We start from the raw sequence: 21,675 nt of genomic DNA, 5'->3' as shown, positions 1-21,675 counted from the left end.
TTACAGAAGACAATCGACATCAGCTCAGAATAGCGGCAGCACCACCACCACCACCCTATGTTGATCCCAACTCTCACGGAGCGGTGTCGATGATTCAAAAGGCAAGGCCGTCAAATAGAGCTCAAAAAGTAATTTCACGACAGGTGTTTATGGCAGAAAAAATGCCTCCACCAACTGTAGAGTATCTTAATTGGTCAGGGCAAGATATTGGTTTCACCATAGCAGATCATCCGCAACAAGTTCCTCGACCAGGGCAGTCAGCACTTATTCTGCCAAAGAAGCTTATTGCGGGATTTGATGTCTCTCGAGTGTTCATAGACGGCGGCAGCAGCTTAAACCTCATGTATGCAGACACATTGAGGAAGATGAACATATCCTTAGCGAACTTGAAGCCAACAGACACAAGGTTCCACGGTATCACACCGGAGAAGCCAAATTATCCATTGGGGAAGATCAATCTCGACGTTCAGTTTGGAACTCGAGAGAATTATAGAATCGAGAGGCTGGAATTTGAAGTCGTGGATTTTCCGTCGCAGTACCACGCTTTGTTGGGACGACCAGCATATGCTATATTTATGGCGGTGCCACATTATACATACCTGTTGTGGAGATTGCCTGGACCAAAGGGACCAATCACAGTCAAAGGAAGCTTCGCCCTAGCCGATAAGTGCGACAAGGATTTTCATCGACTATCAGAAACTTTCGGGATGCAAGCTGAGTATTTGGCGTCAAAAAGTATGACTGACTACGACGTACTGCCAGACGTTGGAAGGCCAAATAAAGAATCAACTTTCAATACCGAGAAAAATTCTAAGGAGGTGCAGATTCACCCGACAGACCCGAAAAAGACGACATCCATTGCAACAAATATGGATATCGCATAGGAAAGCGCGCTCGTCGAGTTCCTCCGTGAGCACTGGAAAATCTTCCCATGGTGTCCAGCTGACATGCCAGGAGTACCCAGGGAACTTGCCGAGCACCACCTCAACTTAGATCCTCTCGCGAGACCAATCAAACAACCCTTGCGGCGTTTTTCGGAACCAAACCGCAAGTCTATGTTATCAGAAATAAATCGACTCAAGGATGCTGGTTTTATCAAAGAGATATCCACAGAAGCCACATGGGTAGCTAACCCAGTGATGGTGCCGAAGAAACACACGACAGTCCTTCGCATGTGCGTCGACTTTACGTGTCTCAATAAACATTGTCCAAAGGATCACTTTCCCCTCCCGAGGATCGATCAAATTATCGACTCCACGGCTGGATGCGAACGTCTTTCCTTCCTGGACGCATATTCTGGTTATAACCAGATCAGATTGAAAGAAGAAGATGAAGTAAAGACCGCGTTTATTACACCATACGGCGTGTTTTGCTACAGAACAATGCCCTTTGGTCTAAAAAATGCGGGAGCAACATATCAGAGGATGATGCAGAAGTGTTTGGCGACACAGATTGGGAAAAACGTGCAAGTATACATCGATGATGTCGTCATAACGTCAAAAAAGGGGGCGACGCTGATCGAGGATCTCAAGGAAACTTTTGACAACCTCGACAAATTCTGCCTCAAGCTGAACCCGACAAAGTGTTCTTTTGGCGTCCCAGCAGGAGAACTTCTGGGGTTCCTAGTTTCAGCAAGAGGGATTGAAGCAAATCCCGACAAAATACAAGCTATAGTAACAATGAGAAAGCCAACAAAGTTGAAAGAGATACAGCAGCTAACTGGGCGAGTCGCAGCTTTGAGCAGATTCGTCGCCAGGCTGGGAGAAAAAGCGTTACCATTTTACGCTCTGATAAAACAAGGAGATAAATTCCTGTGGAACGAAGAGGCCGACAGAGCTTTCGAGGATTTGAAGCGCACAATTTCGACACCACCAATTTTGGTGGCGCCGAAGGAAAAGGAACCTCTCCTGCTGTATATTGCAGCCACCCCTCAAGTGGTTAGCACGGTACTAGTCGTTGAAAGAGAAGAAGAAGGAAAAATCCATGGAGTACAGAGGCCAGTATATTTCGTTAGCGAAGTTTTATCACCCTCAAAACAAAGGTACCCTCAGTACCAAAAGCTAGCATATGGAGTGTTCACAATAGCACGAAAATTGCGCCACTATTTTTCGGCACACCCGATCATAGTGGTCAATGAAGCTCCCTTGTCAAATATACTAAACAATCCAGAAGCTACGGGTCGTGTCTCCCTTTGGGGAATCGAACTTTCCCCTCGGGACATCACGTATGAAAAAAGAAAAGCAATCAAGTCGCAAGTTCTGCCAGACTTCATCGCAGAGTGGATGGAGCTGCAAAACACAGGACCCCCAGACTTGTCGAGAACATGGACCATGAACTTTGATGGATCCAAGAGACTTGAAGGAGCTGGCGCAGGAGTAGTACTTATATCACCTGAAGGCGACAAATTGAAATATGTCCTTCGGATGACGTTCCCTAACGCATCTAATAACGAAGCAGAATATGAAGCTCTCATACACGGGATGAAGATGGCAAAAGCTTGTGGTGCAACTCGGCTAAAAATCTTTGGCGACTCACAATTGGTGGCTCAGCAAGTTATGAACCAATGCGATGCAGTCAATGATAGCATGATGGCATACAAGGAGGTGTACAACGAACTCGAGAAGTTGTTCGATGGATGCGAAGTAAATCATATTAGTAGATTGAGCAACGACGAAGCCGACGTTCTTGCAAACATCGGGTCGCAATGCCTTGCAGTTCCGCCAGGTGTATTTTGGGAAGAGATAACAGAGAGATCTACTAATTCGACAAAATCAAAAAAGAAGGAGAAGAAACCCTCGGGGGCTATTATGGAGGAGCAAGAAGAAGAAGAAGATCAGGACCTGATCATGATGATACAGATACCATGGATGCAGACGTATATATCATACATCCTCAGGAAAGAAATACCCGATGATCCAGTTGAGGCAAGGCGAGTAATTCGACGCTCCAAAGCTTTCACGGTGATCAAAGGAAAATTGTACAAACGAAGTATTTCAGGCGTCCTGCAAAGGTGTGTCACACCCGAAGAAGGAAGAATAATTCTGAAGGATGTACACGAAGGAATATGTGGCCACCACGCAAGTAGTCGAGCTATTGCAGCTAAGGTTTTTCGGGCGGGATTCTACTGGTTGACAGCAATCGAGGACGCCAAGGAAATAGTAAGAACGTGCGACGCGTGTCAAAGGTTTGCCGCAAAACCTCACTCTCCAGCAGCAGAACTAACACCAATACCATTGTCGTGGCCCTTTGCCCAGTGGGGACTAGATATGGTGGGCAAGTTACACAAATCCTGGCCAGGAGGAAAGGAGTACATGCTAGTAGCTGTCGACAAATTTACAAAGTGGATAGAAGCGAAGCCGATAAATTCACCAGACGGAGCATCCACAGTAAAATTCATAAAAGGCCTCGTCTTCAGATTTGGAGTGCCCCACAGCATCGTCACAGACAATGGCAGTAACTTCACATCCCACGAATTCAAAGATTATTGCAAAGAAGTGGGTATCAAGTTGCACTTTGCGTCAGTTGCACATCCTCAAACCAATGGGCAAGTCGAGAAAGCCAATGGCATCATTTGCAATGGCATCAAGAAACGCCTGTTAGGACCACTGGAAAAAGCTCGACATACCTGGCCAGAAGAACTACCAAGTGTGTTGTGGAGCATCCGAACAACACCAAATACAGCGACACATGAGACCCCGTTTTTTCTGGTCCATGGAGCAGAGGCAGTACTGCCAATAGAAATAGAGCACGACTCCCCCAGAGTCACAGAGTATAATGAAGAAACTTCCAAGATAGCATTGGAAGACGACGTCGACGCACTCGACGAAGCTCGAGACGAAGTACTATCAAGGGTAACCAAATACCAATAGGACTTGAAGAATTACCACAGTCGACGTTTACGGCCAAGATCTTTTCAGGTGGGAGACCTAGTTCTTCGGCTCACACAAAAAAGTCATGAAAAACTCGAGTCACCATGGCTTGGCCCTTACATTGTCACGGAAGTAATCGGAGGAGGAGCATACAGGATAAAGGACAAGAAGACAGGGGTGGAGGAGCAAAACCCCTGGAACGTGGCGCAACTCAGGCGGTTCTACGCCTAGAGTCGAAATATAGTCCTTGTAAAACTTCAATATACTGAAACGCCCGCGAGTTTTCAGACGCACTCTTTTCCTTTTTCGGGGCACCGAGTGGGGCCGGGAAAGGTTTTTAATGAGGCGGGCTCGCGGTGCTGTAATATAATAAAGATAGCGTCAATATAACTTTTCTTCATCGACACGTTCAAAAGTCTCCGACCCGACGAATTTCAATATAGTTCCTCGAAAAAAGAAAAACTTCGCCTTGGTATCAAAATACCTCGCGAGTCAATAAAGATACAAAATAGTACTCAACAGAAAGCCCGGAGGCCGATTCTCGGCAAAACTACATATTGAATAAACGCCTTGGTTCAAAACCTCGCAACACACAAATACAGAAAACAGCCACCGAAACACTCGGGGGCTATACAAATATAGAAATATGATGATTACTTCACAATATAATCACAATCATGGGTTACAAAGAAGAGTTATTTACCAAAGGAAAATAATCAGTCATGATTCAATATGTTATCAAGGGTAATTCTGTTTTCTTCAGGAGCAGCGCCAAGAAAATCAGCATAATGACCATCTGCAAAAAAGTCGGCATCCATCCGAAGAAGGTCTTCAATCATTTCTTCGGCTATAGGCGAAACCTTTGTATTAATTCGGTCGACACCAATTCTTCGGCGCCTTACTTTCTCATGAACTTTCGCAACAACTTGAGTCAAGTCAAGATTTGAGTGGCAGATCTGAAGCATGATAAGAGCAAATCTGGCGCCAGCCACCAGTTGAGCTCTGACAAAATCATGGATCTTGTGGGCATCCTTAAACTTCTCCATTAACTCGGGAAGAGTTTTTGGTTGAACGTTCCGAGGAAACATGGAGTTATAAACCATAGACAGGGTCCTGGTACAGAAGTCAAGGAAGTCGCGAGTTTGAGAGGTGCGATCCTGAAATCTTACAACCTGGCGGGTCCTCTCGGGGGTAGCCCAAAACAGAGAACCATGGTCAAGGGAAAGGTTAACAAGGAGGTTCGTCCTAGTATTTACCCTCTCTTCTTCGGCAACAGCATCAGTAAAGGAACCTATTAAAACAACGGAGCAGAAAACTTTAAGAAACGTAGCATGAAGACGGAAGATATCGGAGGATGAAACAAGCATACCCGACATATCCGCACTGGCTTCATTGATTAACTCGAGCATGCAATTTTCTCGAGTAGTCACCTTTTCTGCCTCGGAAGCAGCGATTTCCTTAGCAGCCACGGCCTCATGAGCTTGTTGAAGTGCAATTTTTTCGGCTTCAGATGACTTACGAGACTTTTCCATCAGCGCAAGCGTTTGTTTCTTCATGGATTGAAGCTGCTGTCGAAGTTCTTGCAATTCTTCTGACGAATGTTTGTTTGAAGAACCTTCGAGAGGGTTATCAGCGATTGGCATTTTCTTCGAGAAGGAAGAAGCGGGAGAGGCATCGGCAGAGCAAGGATTGGTCGAATAATTGTCAAATATTAACTGGAAAAGAAAGCGCCAGGATCAATAATAGAGCCAGAGGAAATTTCATTACTTTCTAGAAACATTTACATAGGCATTACAAAAGAAGTTTCTCCTAAAGGACTACCAGGGTGATTGTCGCCACAGCTAAAATTGGCGACAAGGGCAAAAGAAGCAGAGAATGAAAAAACAAAGAGGCATGCAACTAGACCTCCGGCCTTGATGAGCTAGGAGTCGAAGCTGGTTTGATCCCAAGATAGGCCAGGATTTTCTTCGTGTTGGGCTTGGCTGCCTTAATCAACGACCTCCATCTTGACTGTTCTATCTGATCGGTGTCGCCAACCTTTATCCAATCAACAGATTGTTGGCTGTCAGCGACCAAGGCAACAGTACTCTCGACAGCAATCTTCATGTTTTCCTGGCGCATCTTCAGTCCAAGGTCCTCCGATGAATTGAAGCTCTTGGCAAGGGTAAGGAAAGTCGGGGGCTCCTCTTTCTTCGGGAAGAAGTAGGGGAACAGCGCCGACAGTCCCGCACTAGCATTCGCCACGCCTTCACGAATTTCGGCTCCATGAAGCTCCAGATAAGAAAGTGCGTCAAGCAGAGGATCATTGTCGGGATTCTCCAGGTCAAACTCTTGGTTTGTTTGGTCTGCCGCACGAAACAAAACGTTGGTCAAAAACAAGAAACAGCGGGTAGCACAAAAATAGAAGAAATCAATAATATTACTTTGAGTGCGTCGACTTTGTGATTTCAGGCGCTTGAGGATCCCCTGCTCACGATCAGCCTGTGCAGCTTTGTGCTCGTTTAAAGCAGATTCAGCATCCTCAAGTCTTTTCTGCAGATCCTCGACACGAGCAATCTTCGTTTTGGCTTCATCAGCCTCTGCTTTGGCTTCACTAGCAACAAGTTCGGCTTTCTTGCGTGCCGCTTCACTTTGCTTCAGTTGCTGAGCAAGTGTGTCGGCACGTTTGTTGGCCTCTGCAAGTTTCTCTGTCGAAGTAAAAAAGAAAAAAGAAAGGTAAAAAAGGTTGCGACAAAGGACAGGAGCAAGAAGTCAAAAACAAAGACAGCAAAAAAGGTATTACCTTCAGCTCTGTTGGCATACTCACGGTACCCAACGAATTGGGATCCGGTGCGAATAAGCTCTTTGATCATGGGCTGTCAAAGAAGAACAAAGAAAGAGAAATATCGGTATGAAAAACGAGTGAAGGCGTGAAAAATCAAAACAGAGGAAATATAGATATCGACAAACTTACATCATCCAAGAGCAGGGTCGAAGAGCTGCCCAATTGAGGGGCAGGTTCAAGAATTGTTTCAATCCTTGTCCTTTTTGGTGAAGGGGCAAGGGGGCTTGCTGGCGGAGTTGCGGTGACGACGTTTCGTTGAGGAGGCGAGGATTCTTATCCTTCAACTAGCGTGTCTGAGGCAAGTACAGTATGTGACGTGCTTGTTCGAGGAGCCACGTCAACAGTCGGTATTTCTTCCTCGTCATCACTGATGGTTAAAAATCGACAGCGTAAAAAGCAAGACAGGATAAACATTTCGAGTACAGAAATAAGGAGAAAAGTAACAAGGACTTACGAGCTGACGAGGGATCCAAGATAAGGATCGTAAGCTGCCTTCTGATGTGAAGGATCAACTTCTTCGGCTTTGGAAGTGCCGGAATCTTCGACATCATTCCTTTTCCTTTTGCCTTTCGGGGAGACAGCGGGAGGAGGCGATTGTGCCGACGAAGTACCTTCGGAATTACCCGCAGATCTTCGTGAATCCACGGGTTCGTTCACAAAGGATGGAGCTTCCTGATTGTCATCCATGACAATGGCCCTTTCTTCGACTTCTCCATCCTCAGGAAGAGGAGGAAGGGAAGCCTTAGTAGGATGGTTCTGCAGGAAAATAGCGACAAAAGAAAAATTAGAGAAATATCAATACAATGAGATGCAGGGAAAGCACGGAACAAGATAAAAATTCGAGAAGACAAAATACCTCGGGGAGAGGATTGGCGGAGCTGTATGGTTCCACGCGGCAAGAGGAGGGAATAGGATCCTTCTTGTTCAGCGACGAAATTCTTCGAATCAGCTTCTCCAAGTCCTTTACAGAAAGATCATTGGAGAGCCTGTTGGCGTCATTTGCACCAGCATACGTTCAAAGGGGATTTTTGCGGGCCTGAAGAGGCTGCACTCTAATCCTAAGGAAGTAGACGGTGATTTGAACACCAGATAGTTCTTTGCCTCGAGTATTTTGAAGCTGATGAATACGAGACATAAGTGCTTCTGTCGACGTTTTCTCTTCTTCAGAAGCTTCAGCATCCCAGGAGCGGTGGCGCTGAATTTTAGCACTTCCGTCGAAAGGGGCTATGTTGTGCTCAACAGAATTGGCACTTTCTTCATGTATGTAGAGCCACCTTTTGCGCCACCCTTGGACAGAATCAGGAAATTTGACGTCGAAGTAATCAATGTCAGATCGAACACAGATAACAACGCCGCCTATGTTATAGGAGGCGTTGTGGGAGCCATTGCGGCGGAGGCAGAAAATGCGTTTCCACAGAGCCCAGTTAGGAGGGACTCCAAGGAAGCACTCGCAAAGAGTGATAAAAATAGAGACATGGAGGATGGAATTGGGGGTCAACTGGTGCAGCTGAATCCCATAAATAAAAAGAAGGCCGCGGAGGAAATCGTGAATTGGGGAAGAAAGGCCGCGGATGAGGTGATCAACGAAACTAACCCGGTACTCCATTGGAGGGTTTGGGTAGCTTTCTTCGCTGGGAAAGTGGATGGCGTCCTCTTTCTTCATCAGGCCTAGCCTCTTCAGCAGGTTGACGTCTTGGTTGGAGATTTTAGATCTCTCCCACTCAAGGTCTTCAGCGGCCATCTTGGACTCTGGAGTACTGTGGCGAGTGAGTCGCGTGCGCGGTGGCATCAACGGCACTGGAAAAGCAACGTTCGTGCGTGCGGAAGACCAAAGAGAGTTGGGCGCAGGGGAAGTTTTTGCAAAGAGGAACAGATGGGCGGCGCAAGCGAAGGAGTAAACGGAGGTTGAAGAAAGGTTTATATAGGAATCGGGCGAGGCAATGCACCGTTGGATGGAGAAATCGTGTGGTGAAAAAAGATCTTCTAGATAAAAGGGCAAAAAGGTATTTTTATTAAGATGGAATAAGACAGGCGTTACCGTACGTGCGCCAGGAAAAGCGGAGGACGTGTGTCCCCCACTTGCACGACGTGTCAACGTGGTGGAAACAATGGACCCACAAGGCAGAAAAATCACGACTATTAACAGAGATGAAGTAAATTTGACTAAGGGAAGCATGTCGACAAGAAAAATAAAAGAATATTGGCGACAGAAGAAGTTATTAAATACTTCGGGAGCCTTTGATCAAATACAAGTTTTTGCCCAAATGCTCGGGGGCTACTTCGACAAAGTAAAATTTCGAGTATGACAATATAGAAATTGCGGGAGCCTACAACCAAGCACAAGTCCTTGGCTGTAGCCTCGGGGGCTACTCCCATCGGGAGCGCTGTTCGCGCACCCAAGAGATGAAAAGAAGATCATATCGAGAAATAATGACAATATAGCGACAAGGTGGACTACAACGTTGAGCCTACAACCAAGTACAAGTCCTTGGATGTAGCCTCGGGGGCTACTCCCATCGGGAACGCTGTTCGCGTGCCCGATGAAATTAAAAAAGAAAAATAGAAAAGCAAAAGAGTATATCTCGAGTTATAACTAACTCTACATATACTCCCATCGGGAGAGCAATGTAAGTCATCTTTGACTAGATAAAATGTGCCATTCCAACAGCCGAAAAAGCACTCGATAATATATTCTCAGAACGCCAAAGTTGCGATCAATTTCTGAATGCCGCAAATTTGCGAAGGTAAGACCCCAGATCCGTTCTGCTGGGCGTGGCATCGCCGAAGAATGCGCTCTGCTACTTTTATCCGTATCAACAGATACGAAGAAAAATCCTAACGGACGCGTTAGGTACCCGATAAATTTTACTGGGACTCGACAGAATGGTAAGACCTTAAGCGGCGCCTGTCGAAGTTTACACCAGTATCCCAAGGTCATGTCCAGGGACGTGATCTTGAAGTAGGTTTTTGCGGATTGCCACGAGAGCAGTTAACTAGTACCTGATCCGTCAGATGAACTAGCCCCAACTACCATTATCCCTGTACAATATAGAATTTTATGTGAAGAAATATAGAAAAGTTAAAGCTGTCGATTAAAAATAAAACAGTGGAGATTTTCCCTGACTCTACGATTCAAGCAAAATCTCGGGGGCTACTGACATAGGCATCCCAAATGGGCCTGCCGAAGATAGTACCCGGGGTTTACTGAAGGCCCACTACCCGAAGAATAAGAAGATTCGGGAGCCCAAGATATATTAAGGAAAGCTAGAGTTGTAATAGGAAGTGTTATTTGTAATCTGGCGGGATGAGTTAGAAACCGTCCCGGACTCTGTAACTTGTACAGCACGAATCCCTCGGCTCCACCTCCTATATAAAGGGGGAGTCAAGGGACGAAAATATCATCGAATCATTGTTACAAACCCTAGTTTTCATAATCGTCGAGTACTTTTCGGCTGAAACCTTCGAGATCTACTTGCCCTCTACTTCCAACTAAACCCTAGCCTACAATCCATAGGCATTGATAAGCTGATACCTTGTCACCTGGCGCATGTTTATCGACTACACCAGCCTCAACAAGGCATGCCCGAAGGACCCCTTCCCCCTGCCGCGCATAGATCAAGTCATAGACTCGACTGCCGGCTGTGAACTGTTGTCTTTTCTAGATGCTTATTCAGGCTACCACCAGATTCCTTTGAATCCGGATGATCAAATAAAGACTTCGTTCATTACCCCGTATGGGGCTTACTGCTACACGACTATGCCATTCGGCTTGAAAAATGCAGGCGCCACCTACCAAAGGTGCATGCAAAAGTGTTTGCAGGATCAAATCGGCAGAAATGTTCACGCATATGTGGATGATGTCGTTGTAAAAACCAAGGAGATGCCTACCCTCCTTGTTGACCTGAGAGAAACCTTCACTAATCTGCGAAGATTCCGGATGAAGCTCAACCCGGCCAAGTGTACGTTCGGCGTGCCAGCCGGCCAACTCCTGGGCTACCTCGTCTCTCAGCGAGGAATCGAAGCCAACCCGGAGAAGATCAGTGCCATTGAGAAGATGGAGCTGCCGCAGTGCCTCAAGGACGTCCAGAAGTTCACCGGATGCCTTGCCTCCTTGAGCCGCTTCGTCAGCCGGCTGGGGGAGAAGGCACTGCCCCTGTACCAGCTGCTGAAGAAATCAGACAAATTCGTCTGGTCACCACAGGCGGATGAAGCCTTCCGTGACTTAAAGCGCGTGCTCTCGATCGCGCCCATCCTCGCATCGCCGGCTTCAATGGAGCCGATGCTGTTATATATCGCTGCCACCAATCGTGTGGTCAGCGTCGTCCTTGTAGTGGAGCGCAAGGAGGCCGGCAAGGAAGCCGGCAAGGAGCAGTCGGTCCAGCGCCCAGTGTACTATCTCAGCGAAGTGTTGTCCCAGTCGAAGCAAAACTACCCCCACTACCAGAAGGTCACCTACGGCGTATACATGTCGGCCAAGAAGCTCAAGCACTACTTCCAGGAGCACCCCATCAAGGTGGTGGCAACAACACCCTTGGCGGAAATCATCGGCAGCAAAGACGCCAATGGCCGGGTTGCCAAGTGGGCCCTGGAGCTAGCCGCCCACACCATCATCTACGAGCCACGCACGGCCATCAAGTCGCAGATCCTTGCAGACTTCTTCGTCGACTGGGCCGAGATGCAATACTTGCCGCCGGTGCCTGATTCCACACACAGGAAGCTGCACTTCGACGGCTCAAAGATGCGAAATGGCTTGGGAGCCGGCATCGTCGTCACCTCTCCCAAGGGAGATCGGCTGGACTACGTCCTGCAGATCCACTTCGCCGCATCCAACAATGTGGCAGAGTACGAGGCGCTCATACATGGGCTGAAGCTGGCCAAGGAGATAGGCGTGCGTCGCATTCTTTGCTTCGGCGACTCCGACTTGGTCATACAACAAGCATCTGGCGACTGGGACGCGAAGGACGCCAACATGGCCTCGTACCGCTTCCACGTCCAGCAGCTGTCCGGCTTCTTCGATGGCTGCGAGTTCCATCATGTGCCGCAGGCAAACAACGAGGCGGCTGACGCGCTGTCCAAGATAGGCTCAACCCGGCAAGCAATTCCGCCGGGGGTTGCCTTGGTGCATCTGCGGAAGCCGTCCATCATACCGTCACCGGACTCGGATTCCATATTCGTGCCGGCTGACCCGAGGGCTTCTCAGCCGAACCCGGGGGCTTCATCGCCCAAGTCGGGGGCTCATCAGCCAAACCCGCCGGCTCCACAGCCGAACCCGGGGGATTCTCAGTCCAACCCGGGGGCTTCTCAGCCAAACTCGGGGGCTTCTCAGCCGAACCCGCCGGCTCCACAGCCGAACCCGGCGACCATGCAGTCGAATCCGGAAGCTCCGAAGATGGAGGCCTTGATGGTCAGCGTGTTGGAAATAAAATGCGTACCATCATGGGCACAAGAATTCCTCTCCTACCTCACCGATGGTGTGCTGCCCAATGACAGGGTTCAAGCCAGGCAGATTGAGAGAAGGGCCAAGGCCTATACAATCATCAACCACGAGCTGTACAAACGCAGCGTAAGTGGGGTGCTCTAGCGGTGCGTCGAGCCGGCTGAAGGGATTGAACTCCTACGGGAAATCCACCAGGGAGAGTGCGGCCATCACGCCTCCTCCAGAGCCATAGTGGCCAAAGCCTTCCGGCACGGTTTTTACTGGCCGACTGCGCTCAGAGACGCAGAAGAACTGGTGAAGAAGTGCAACGGCTGCCAACGCTTTGCCAAGCAAAAGCACACGCCGGCTTCCGCCTTAAAGACCATCCCCATTACCTGGCCGTTTGCCGTATGGGGCTTGGATATGGTGGGCCCATTCAAAACAGCCCGAGGCGGCATGACTCATCTCTTGGTGATGATCGACAAATTCACTAAGTGGATTGAAGCCAAACCAATCAAGAAGCTGGACGGCTCCACAGCCGTCACATTCCTCAAGGAGATAATCGTGAGATACGGCTACCCCCATAGCATCATCACCGACAATGGCAGCAACTTCGCCGAAGGCATCTTCAAACGCTATTGCGGGGAGATGGGGATCCGAATGGACCTATCGTCCGTGGCGCATCCGGAGTCAAACGGCCAAGTGGAGAAGGCAAACGGCCTGATCCTAGCCGGCATCCGGCCCCGGCTGGTGGAGCCGCTTGAGCGCTCAGCCGGCTGCTGGATTGAAGAGCTGCCCAGCGTACTGTGGAGCCTGCGCACGACGCCAAACCGCTCAGTCGGCTTCACACCCTTCTTCCTCGTATACGGGGCCGAAGCCATCCTGCCAACTGACATCGAGCACGACGCGCCAAGGATCAAGCTATACACAGAAGCTGAAGCCAAAGAAGCTCGTGAAGATGGAGTCGACCTGGTCGAAGAGGTCCGGCTGATGGCCGAGTCCAGGTCTACCGTATACCAGCAAAGCCTCCGACGCTATCACAGCCGGAAGGTCCAGTCCTTAGCATTCCGAGAAGGAGACCTAGTGCTCCGGCTGATCCAACGGACAGCCGGACAACATAAACTGTCATCCCCATGGGAGGGTCCCTTCATCGTGAGCAAGGCAGTAGGCAATGATTCCTACTATCTCATAGATGCCCAAGAGGCTAAGAAAAACAAGGCGAACAAAACTGACGAGGAGACTAAACGTCCCTGGAATATCAGGTTGCTTCGACCATTTTACACTTGAGAGCAGGAATGTATGTATCCCTTGTACTCCCTTTTGTAAGCTATGAAAAAGCAAGCGCTAAGAGCGCCGATTTCGACAAGTTTTTCGCGTACTCTATTGTTTTCGCCGATTGGCTAACACCCTCTCACGCGGCCGGCTTAGTAACGTGATCCGGTTTCCGACAGCCGGCTTCCGACCAGCTACAGACCGCAACCCGGTTGTCCGGCTGGCGGGAGTAAGTGCCTAAGGAGCCGGCACGCGAAAGACGGCTAAGGGAAAGAGTGAAAGCGAATCGATTCTTGCACAACTCTTCATAAAAGTGCCAGACTGCCGAATTCGACTCGTTCGACTGAAATACTGTCGGCCTCACCCAGCGGCCCGCTCTTGATCCGGCGACGGACCGCAAGTCGGACGTACGATCGGCAAGGGCAAAGCCAAAGAGTGGGGCGGATGGGAAAAAGCGAACAAGTTGAAAGAAAGCAAGCCGGCACACAAATGATTAACAAACACATTAAAGTGTGCCCTAATAAAAGGATAATAACATTGTCTTACATATGCACCCGGCATCCCGGGGATTTAACGAATTGTCTTGTCAAAAGCAACATCTTAACAGGTACATTTAAGCACCGGCTGGATCAGGACCAGCCGGGGGAGCATCAGCGTTGCCGGCTGCCGGGTCCGCCTCAGGCGTGTCCGCATCATCTTCCGCCTCCTCCTCCTCGTCGTCAGACGGCGGGTTCGGATCCTCGATGAAGATGCGCTTGTCGACGAAGTCGGCGATGGCGCAGGCGCGGGCAAGCCGGGCGGTCTTGTTCTCCGCCGAAAGGCTTTCCTCCACATCAGCCCGCCGACACTCCAGCTGATCAAGGTTGACCTCGTCATACCAGGAGAGCACGAAGGAGAGGGCCATATCGGCTCCGGCACGTGCAGCCGACTCCTTCCAGTCAAGGAAGCGGTCAGGCGCCGTCTCCGGCCACTTAATGAGGTTGGCGAGGTCCTGCGGTAACGTCTCCGTCGGCCACAGCAGCCGGATCAGCTCCTCCGCCGCCTTCCGGAGCTCCCAGCCAAGCTTGGTGATTGGCTCCACGCGGGCGGCCATGGACGCCAGATAATCCTCCATGGTGAAGAAGGCAGAGCTCTGCTCCCCAGTAGCCTGCCGGCGCTCCTCCCGCGCCTTGCCAACGGCCGCTAGTGCCGCATCCTGCGCCTCAGGGAAGGCCGCTGCAAAGAAGAAGCACGCCAGAAGCCTGTCAAAGGCAGAAAAACACAAATTTTCAAAGTAAGACTGGCGGCAGCCGGCACGAACCGACTGCCCCCAGCCTGAAGATGGAGATTGTCGAAGTCTAAAAGACTGGCGGCAGCCGGCAAGACCGACTGCCCCAGCCTGAAGATGGAGATTGTCGAAGTCCCAGTAAAAGAAAAGACTGGCGGCAGCCGGCAAGAACCGACTGCCCCCAGCCTGAAGATGGAGATATCGAAAAAATCAATTTCTACCGCCGGCTGCCAACCTAAGCCGGCAGCTGACAGCCGAAAGCCGGCAAAGGGGAAGGAAAGAGAAAAATACAAAGACTCACCCGCCAAGCCACGGTCGAGCGCGCTAATTTCATTCAACCACCGCTTGGCGGTGGCCGACAGCTCATCAGACTTAGCGGTCACCTCTTGGCGAAGCGCAAGCCGCTGCCGGTCCACCTCCTCCAGTCGCTTGCTCAGGTCCTCCAGCTTCTCCTCCCTAGCCTTTTTGAGGGTGGCCAGCTCCTTGAGGTGGTTATCCTCAAGCCGGCGCAGCCGCGCCAGCTCCCCATCAGCCACCTTCAGCTTGGCGGCAGCAGCCCGGCCCGCCTCCTCGCTCTCGGCGCATTGGGCGCGGGCGGCCCGAAGGTCCGACTCCAGTTGCGGGACCCGGGCATCCTCAGCTGCAAGTCGACAAGAAAAGTCATTAGCCGAGTGAAATCAAAGAAAAAGAAGCCAAGTCAAAAGGAAGAAAATCTTACCCTTGGCAACCTCCAGCTCGCGAGCCAAGCCGGCCCGCTCAATTTTGGCCTTGTGATAGCTGGTCACGACCTGGTTATACAAGACGGTGCGTCGCTCCGCAACCACCTGAAAGAAAGTCAGATATCTAGGCGAAACCCGGACCGGCTCCAAGCAGCCGGCCCATGCCTCGGAGGGCTACCAGGATAACAACAAAATTGCAAAAAATGAGATAAGACACCTACCTTGTCAGCATCCTCCAGCGTTGCCAGCTGGGCAATGATCTCGGCGGCCTTGGCCTTAAGGCTGGCATGGTAGCCGGAGAAGAACATCTTCATGGGCGCCACGCCGGCCGCCCCTCCCGGCTGGTCACCTCGCAGGCATCCGCCTGATGCCACGCCTTCTCCATGGTGCCAGCCGAGCCAAGGCTGGAGTCGAAGCCGGACGGCACGTGCAGCAGCCGGGCCCCCTTGGCCACGTGGAGGCCTTCAGACGGCTCCGACGGGCCCTCCTTCCTCACCAACACCCGGGAGTCAGCGTCCCTCGAGCGCGCTGGCTCCTCCCTAGCCGGCTCCTTCCCGGCCGGCTCCTCCCTCGACGGCTCCGAAGTCGGAGGCGGCACGGTCGAAGCAGTCGGACCGGTGGGGGCCGTCATCTCCGGCGCCTGATCTTGCAACACCACGACGCTGGGTGCTGCACCGCCGACTCCAGTCTCAGGCGGCGCAGTCCCGCTGGCTCCAGCTCCAGTCTCGGGCGGCGCAGCCCCGTCGGCTCCAGCTCCGGTCGCTGGCGGCGCACCCCTGCCGGCCCCGGCCGCTGGCCCCAACAGTGGAGTGCGGCGCGGAAACAACTCGTCCAGAGTGGGCCGGCGAACCGACTCACCCTGGGCGCCGCGGCCAGCCCCTGCAGAAGGAGGTGCAGCTGAAGAAGTTGCCTCCGCGGAAGGCGGCGTAGCCGCAGGCGGCACGACGACAACAGGCGGCGCGCGCGCAAGCATCGAAGACTTCGGGGTCGAATCCCTCCTTTGCTGCGGGAGCGTTGGCTCAACACGGGGAGCCGACCGAGAGCCGCCGCCCTGGGTGAACTTGATGGCAGCCCTAGTCGAACAAACAAGAGAAGATAAATAAAAAGAAAGGAAAGAAAAGGAATCAAACAATGAAGAAAAAAGACTCACCCGGTTGCCTCTGGAACCTTCTTGGGCTCCAGCCGGCGCTGCTTCTTGGCCTTAGCCTCCAGCTTGGCCGTGGACCCACCGCCGGCCCGCTTCTTCCCCTTGGGCGCAGAAGTCGCCGAGGCGCCAGGCGGCCTCATGCGTAGGGGCACCGCAAGGATCGGCCCCGTACCGGACTCCGCTGGCTCCTCCTGCTCATGCTCCGGCGAGGGCAGCGGGTTGTGCTCCCCCTGGCCGCCTTGGTCCGGCGCCTCCGGCAGTTCGTCGTCGCCGGCTTGATCGCCGGCTTGGTCAGCCGGATCAACATGATCCGCCGCCCAGACCTTCTGCTCCAGGTCGCCGTCCTCGAGGCCCTATCGGTCGAAAAGCTGAAAACAAGACAAAGGCAGTAAATAACAAGTCGGCCACGCAGCCGCAAGCCGGAAGTCGGCCAAAGAACAAAAGCTTACCAGCTCAGGCGGCGACGCCCGGTCGTGAGGCATCAGCCCCCAATCCCAGTTCTCCGGCATGTTGGCCTTGGTGACGTTGTTCACCCGGCGGGCGACCTGGGCCTTGGTGAGCTCGATCTTGGACGTCCGGGTTGGATCAAGCCGGCCAGACATGTGCCCGATTTTGTGGACACGCATCTGGAGCGGCAGCACCCGGCGCTCGGTGTAGGTGCAGAGGAGGTCCTCGGCGCTCAGCCGGCCCTCGGAGACGCTGGCCCCCAGAAAATCCCACAGAAGATTTACCTCTGCGTCCGGGTCCGTTGTCCTGGCGTTGTGGCCCCAGTTGAGCCGGCCGACTGGCGGCGCCGGGTTGTACTCCGGCAAGTTGAGCCGGTCGAAGGCCGGGTTGTCGTTCCGCACGTAGAAGAAAGACATCTGCCAATTCTTCACCGAATCCACCGTCGGGATCCTTGGAAATGGCGTGCCCATGCGGGAGTATATCGAGGCGGCGCCGCAGGTCCTCAGGTGGCCTTCGGTCGTCTGCGCCTTGATGTAGAAGAGCCGGCTCCAAAACTCTACATCCGGCCACAAGCCGGCGTAGCCTTCCATGAAGGCCACGTAGCAGCTGAGGAGGATGCAGGCGTTGGCCGGCAGGTGGTGAGGCTGCAAGCCGAAGAAGTCGAGAAACCGGCGAAAGAAATGCGAAGCCGGCAGGCCCAGTCCTCGATCGAAGTGTGCTCCGAAGACCACACGTTTGACGGGTTCCGGCCTGGGCTCGATCTCCTCGCCAGGCACCCTCGTGATCACCTCCGGGGGAATCCGGCAGAGGCGCACCAGATGCGCGATGTCATCCTCGCGCATGTAAGAACCCCTCCAAGAACCGCTTGGTTGGGCCATCGACGAAGAAGAAGAGGAGGAAGACCAAGAAAGACGAAATGGCGAAGAAGAACCGCTCCTCGCCGGGGGAGAGCATGGTGGAGACGAGCGTACCGTTGACACGCGCGGCCCCGTGGCGCCGGATTGGCGGAGTGGCGGCGGCAGCCCGGCGGAAGAACGTCGGGGCAGCTGCCCGCCGGAGTTCGCCAGGGAAACGGTGGAGGAACCGCACCGGAGCAGTGAAGAGCTCGAACGAAGAGAAGGAGCGGAGCAGGAGCGCGAGGAGGAAGAAAGGGGCAAGTAGCCGCCTCGGTGCCTCCCCCGCAGCATTTATAGCCTCCTGCCACGGGCGGTTGGCCTCCAAGTGGCGAACGTGGGCCACGTCCCCGGATTTATTGCGCCGTAACTCCCCCCACGACGACAGCGGTTACTGAAAACGGCCACACCACGTTCCCCACTACCGCACCGGATCCGGAGGAGACATTGATGTGACCAGACGAAACGGCAGCAGGAGCCAGCCGTCAGAACCGGTCAAGTCGGGCGCAGGGCCCGAGGCGGCGGAGACTCCGGCGCGCCCAAGCCGGAGCCGGACATTAAAGTCCATCCGACCCCAAATTCTCTCAGCAAGGCGAAGACATCGTCAACACTTGTGAAAAAGCAAAAGTTGCAGATGCAAAAATAGCGTCCGGCTAGAAGCAGTCGGACGAAGCGAGCCAGATGAGGGCGCAGCCGGCTGAATAGGGATCTTCAGTCGGCCCCTCCGAGTGCCGCTGAAACACATTCGAGAGATATCTAAAGCCAGGAAAACCTGCCTAGGTCCCTCTTCAAGCAGGACCTTGCAAGCTTCGGGGGCTAATGTCGGGGGGAAGACCCCGGGTAGGGCAATGGACGCGGAGCAGCCGGCTTGAGGTTGGCCGGCTGGCGGCAAAGGCTGGCTGAGGAGCAGCCAGCTGGAGCCGTGGCCGGCTGACCCAGGAGCCGGCTGGCTCTAAGTCCTAGTCGGCCTGGCGACGGCCTTCAACGCTGTGGCTGGGCCGGCTTCTACAAGCCATATCCGACTGGGGTTTACACTCTAGACCGACTCGAGGCTGGCGAGTCTTGCATGAGAAGGAACTGGGTAGGTGGTCCGGGTTCAAAGGTCCACGCTGACCTCATCTCCCGTAAAGCGCGGGGCACTGTGGAGCAATAGTGCCACGCGGCGGACAGGCCATCATGGCGTACGTCGGTCCGTACCGGCTACAGGGCATGATGGCGACAGAGACACCTCCTCGCCATACCGCTGACTCCGACAGGCGGATGGGACAGGCCATGATGCCTCAACGGCTCCATGACGTCAACGCCTCGGGAAGGAGCGGAAGCCGGAGCCGGCCAAGCCGGCCACTAGACTATAGGGACTTGTATGTAAAATGCCAGCGCCTATATAAGCTGGGCTACCCTCCTCGTGCGGGGGACGATCGATCATTCTCACTTCATTCTAGTCTTAGCGCTACTCAGGGAGAGAGACCTTCGTCTACCTTAGCCTCCCCGAGCAGCCGGATACAGCTCAAGGAGCACCATTGTACTGTGTGATCATCTTATACACTCATAGCAGGAGTAGAGGTGTTACCTCCATCGGAGGGCCTCGAACCTGGGTACATCGCCGTGTCGCTCGTGCCCATACCCGCATCCAGATACCGCTGACTCCGGTAGGCGGATGGGACAGGCCATGAGGCCTCAACGGCTCCATGACGTCAACGCCTCGGGAAGGAGCGGAAGCCGGAGCCGGCCAAGCCGACCACTAGACTATAGGGACTTCTATGTAAAATGCCAGCGCCTATATAAGCTGGGCTACCCCCCTCGTGCGGGGGACGATCGATCATTCTCACTTCATTCTAGTCTTAGCGCTACTCAGGGAGAGAGACCTTCGTCTACCTTAGCCTCCCCGAGCAGCCGGATACAGCTCAAGGAGCACCATTGTACTGTGTGATCATCTTATACACTCATAGCAGGAGTAGGGGTGTTACCTCCATCGGAGGGCCTTGAACCTGGGTACGTCGCCGTGTCGCTCGTGCCCATACCCGCATCCGGATACCGCCGTGAGACCACTAGGAACCACTTCGATTAGCCACCCTATGGCATATGCCGTGACGATACCACGACAACAAGGGGAGACAAAGAATACTTGAAAGCCTTAACAGCGGAGTTGTCAATTCAGCTGCACCTGGAAATAGACTTGCTCGCAAGAGTTTATCAGTAGTAACAGTTTTATAGCAGTAGCAGTAGTGAAATAACAGCAGCAGAGTAACAAATACAGCAGTAGTGATTATAGTAAACAGCAGGATTAAAATACTGTAGGCACAGGGATGGATGACGGGCGTTGCATGGATGAGAGAAACTCATGTAGCAATCAAGATAGGGCATTTGCAGATAGTAATAAAGCGGTATCCAAGTATTAATCAATCAATAGGCATGTTAAGGTACTCATTTTAATAGAGCACCGGAGCAAAACATTAACACTCCGTGAACACATGTGATCCTCATATCACCGCCTTCCCCTTCGGTTGTCCCAATTTCTGTCACTTTGGGGCCTCGGGTTCCGGACAACAATACATGTATACAACTTGCAGGTAAGATCATAAAACAATGCATATCATCATGAAACAATAACATGTTCAGATCTGAGATCATGGCACTCGGGCCCTAGTGACAAGCATTAAGCATAACAAGTTGCAACAATATCATAAAAGTACCAATTACGGACACTAGGCACTATGCCATAACAATCTTATGCTATTACATGACCAATCTCATCCAATCCCTACCATCCCCTTCAGCCTACAGCGGGGGAATTACTCACACATGGATGGGGGAAACATGGCTGGTCGATGGAGAGGCGTCGGTGGTGATGATGGCGATGATCTCCTCCAATTCCCCGTCCCGGCGAGGTGCCAGAACGGAGTTTCTGGTCCCGAGACGGTGTTTCGCGACAGTGGCGGCGTACTGGATGGTTTCTGGCGACTTCAACTTCCCGTCTCGCGTTTTTAGATCGAAACCCTTAAGTAGTCCAGAGGGGGGCATCAGAGGCCAGCCGAGGGGGCCACACGCTAGGGCCGCGCGCCCCCCTCCTGGGCCGCGCCGGCCTAGTGTGTGGGGGCCTCGGGCCTCCACCTGGCTTGCCCTTCTGGCTCCGTAATTCTTCTGGAAAAATAAGACCTTCGACATAAATTCCGGGGATTTTCCTGAAAGTTGGATTTCTGCACAAAAACGAGACACCAGAGCAATTCTGCTGAAAACTGCATTAGTCCGTGTTAGTTGTATCCAAAATACACAAATTAGAGGCAAAACAATAGCAAAAGTGTTCGGGAAAGTAGATACGTTTTGGACGTATCAACTCCCCCCAAGCTTAGCTTATTGCTTGTCCTCAAGCAATTCAGTTAACAACTTAAAAGAACTTTCACGAACACATTTGTTCATATGATGTAAATATTCTCATGATATGGCAAGTACTTAAGCAATTCATAGTAAGATACAGGCAAATAAAATCATCTAATAGCTATGTCAATCATGGAAAAGGTACCAACAAATTAACAATAAGCATCATGAATCATGTCTATCAGCAGGATTGCAATGTTCATAAAAGGATATGATAAAGTGGTATCTCGCTTGCCCGTATTTGTACAGCAAAAGATAAATGCTCGGGCACCTTTGAAGTTTATGGGAAAGATGGAAGTGGAGATTATCAAAGATAAAAGCATCAAAATTATACCACAATTAATCAAATTTTGGGACAAGCATATTATACTAAGAATGACAGTTGTGCTCTCAAGAAAGTACTCAAAGAAAGGATGGAGACGCAATGTAAAAGTAAAAGATTGACC

This window comes from Lolium perenne, chromosome 1, assembly GCF_019359855.2.
Source record: "Lolium perenne isolate Kyuss_39 chromosome 1, Kyuss_2.0, whole genome shotgun sequence".
NCBI classification, from domain to species: domain Eukaryota; kingdom Viridiplantae; phylum Streptophyta; class Magnoliopsida; order Poales; family Poaceae; genus Lolium; species Lolium perenne.
The sequence above is the reverse complement of the archived record's forward strand: the minus strand, read 5'-3'. Positions refer to the sequence as shown.